The sequence below is a fragment of the Scylla paramamosain genome, chromosome 5 (assembly GCF_035594125.1).
Source record: "Scylla paramamosain isolate STU-SP2022 chromosome 5, ASM3559412v1, whole genome shotgun sequence".
Taxonomy (NCBI): Eukaryota; Metazoa; Arthropoda; class Malacostraca; order Decapoda; family Portunidae; genus Scylla; species Scylla paramamosain.
Genome location: NC_087155.1, coordinates 35,462,088 through 35,465,055, shown reverse-complemented (window position 1 = coordinate 35,465,055; position 2,968 = coordinate 35,462,088). Strand labels below are relative to the sequence as shown.

Sequence of the window (2,968 nt, the reverse complement as noted above, 5' to 3'; positions counted from 1 at the left end):
GCAGGCAGATAGGTAAGCAGGCAGGATGGCAATCAGGTAGATAGGCAGATAGGTAGGCATTTAGGCAGGTAGACAGACAGGCAGGCAGACAGGCTGCACGTTGGCCTTTAGCAAAATCTAAATATCTTCGCCCCGCTGTTTCTGTATTTTTGGGTGTAAGGAGAAATACTCCTGTCAGTAGGAGGAATAAGAATTAATGATGGAATTACTTTTAACTTTTGAAAATTAAGATAAAAATAGCAGTTCCTTTTAGTTACAAGTAGAAGATCCAATGAATGTAAATACTATAACTGAAAATTAAAGAAGAATTATAGTAGCTCCTTTAATTAGAAAAATAAAAGCGAATTAATACAACTCCTATGGGAATTAAGAAAGGAAAAATAGTGTTTCTTTTCCGGCAGAAGCGTGAGGTTTATGGATTTAACTGATATACTGAAAACTCGCATCACAGAAGTATAAAAGCAGCAGTGTTACAGGTCACATCCCGCACTAAATGCCAAAGGTTCGTTACTGATGCACGTGAAGTCCGAAAAGGAAAAATCTTGAAGCGTACAAGCTATAAAGCCGAACTATAAATACGTTAATCTTGTTTAGGTAAATATTTTACTGTCACAGATGAAAAGATAAATGTTCAGGAAGTAAATTGCTTTCTCTCTCTCTCTCTCTCTCTCTCTCTCTCATCTCTCTCTCTCTCTCTCTTTTATAATTTATCCCTTTAAATTCCCTTATGCTCCTTTCATCTTCTAATTTGACGCAAGCCTAATTTATCATCACTAAAAAGAGGACTGGAAAAAGAACATTGATTTCTCGAAGTTTACGACGCTGTGCTGCCTTGCGTCATCAGCGAAATTATATGCATTATTGTTCTTTCTTCCTCTCCTGGGCATAGTAACATGCTGCAGTGACCCCAGAGTGAGAGCCAGAGTGAGCTGTCCTGCGGCATTACATCCCAGAGACACGGCACACCGAGGGAGGAAGAGGGCGTGGTGTGATGTGGTGTGGTGTGGTCTGGTGGGTCGTGAAGGCAAATTAATTGGTGTTACTTGTTATAGTTCTGGTTAACAGTGCTGGATGTAGTATCCTTGGCTTTCATTGTCTAGTAAATAATAACAACAACAGCATCAACAGCAGCATCAACAGCAACCACAAAAACATAAAAAATAAACAAAGTAAATGATAATGCTTTTCTTCTCCCGCCTCCCTGATGCATACATAAGTCTCTTCTTGTATTTTGTACACCTTTCTAATGCAAGAACTGACTGGTGTCTTTACTTCAGTCTTTTCTCTTGACACATTTTTGGAAATGTCTGATTTCATTTTTCCTCCTTTGTATTTAAAGGAAAGACATATCAAGACACCCTCGAAACAAAACTGGCTAACCCCGTAAGAATCCCTTTTCTGCTTAAGTTAGTGGATAAGAAGTAACTTTTCTGAGAAGCGACAATTACATTAGAAAGAAGATTTTTTAAGTAACCATCAGCAAGTCCACTTCACAAAAAAAAAATCAGATCACCAGGAACAGTAAATGGTGCTCGCGAAGACCCAGGCGATGATGAGCCGTGCACTTAGCAGCAACCTTAATTGACGAAACAGGTTATAACGGCGCAGCGAGAGCGGTAGAGGAAAACGACGAGGAATATTAAGCGCTTGCATTTGACGGTCACGGAAGATTAGCTCGGGGTTTAGCGGAGTTCACAAAGGTTTCGGGGATTGGAGCGCCGCGTTCAGCAGGTGCCGGACGCGAGCATAACGGGTAGCTGCAGTAATGTAGAAGATAACAGTATTTCGCCGAATTTAATAAGGGAACCGTGATTCAGCCAACTGTCTTACCGAAGAGAGAGAGAGAGAGAGAGAGAGAGATGAGAGAGAGAGGAGAGAGAGAGAGAGAGAGAGAGAGAGAGAGAGAGAGTAAAGCAGAAGACCTGTTTTAACCTTACAAGTTTGTTTGTTGAAAGTTATACCACGAATCTCTAATCTAAAGTAAGAAACGTACGTAAGATAGTTGAGAGAGAGAGAGAGAGAGAGAGAGAGAGAGAGAGAGAGAGAGAGAGAGAGAAGAGAGAGGAGAGAGAGAGAGAGAGAGAGAGAGAGAGAGAGGATGGCGGCATTAGTTGGCCAATATTCTTTCTTTTCACTACTTTAATCATGTAACACGTGTCATAACCTCTTCCAACTCTTGTCTCAGTGTAAGTAAATATGTAAGTACGAATGCGTATATAAGTAAGATCTCTCTTCTTCGTGCCATGGAAGTACAACGTGCCATCCCTTACCTGATAAAAAAGGGAGAAAATTAAATGTTTTCTGGTTACATAAGATAAAAAAATAACAGAGGAAGCTGTAGGAAGCTATGGGACCTACACTAAGCAATCTCTGTATAAAAGAAACCTAGTTATCTCTACTTATCATCTGTTCTTTGCCTCTTGTCTGTCACAGTGATGTAAAATTTTCTTCCCAAACATAAATCCCAACTGACATTAACTTTCGCCTTTTTCTGCGATCTCGTCTTTGCACATGTCACGGCGCGGTAAATATTACACATGGGGAGACCCGATCAATACGCGAATGAACATTTACTGAACGTTCCGGAGATTTATTGATGCAGCCTTGATCTTTTCTCCTTGGGCTCTGAATTCTGAAGAAGTTTAGTCATGTGCTCCTTGTCATCCTGCTGGCATTTAAAAATCTTCACTTTTCTTACATTAACAATTCGTCCTTTAGATGTATTTGCTTCAATTTATTATTTTTTATGTGAGAAGGAGACAGACCAAAACACAAGACAGACCAGACACAAAAAATGAGGGGAAAAAGTCCACTAATTTGACGTTCTTAAAAATGTTTAGAGAAGAAAATCTATATTTTTCCTTTATTTCCTTGTTCATGTCGCAATATCAGTGCTTCCTTGTTTTTCCTCCCTATGACAATGGCAAAAATCTTACTCGCCTGTGGTGTAGCCTTACCCTTCGTGAGG

The 2,968-nt window shown here is 40.0% G+C and overlaps 1 long non-coding RNA gene across 1 annotated transcript in view; it reads left to right on the top strand.

The window, feature by feature from the left end:
* The window catches only part of LOC135100356 (uncharacterized), a 38,220-nt gene extending 37,040 nt beyond the window's left edge, over positions 1–1,180 (top strand). The window contains exon 4 of the long non-coding RNA XR_010268632.1: positions 890–1,180. This is a non-coding gene — a long non-coding RNA (uncharacterized LOC135100356). The remainder of the gene's footprint in view (positions 1–889) is intronic.
* The last annotated feature ends 1,788 nt before the right edge of the window (positions 1,181–2,968 follow it).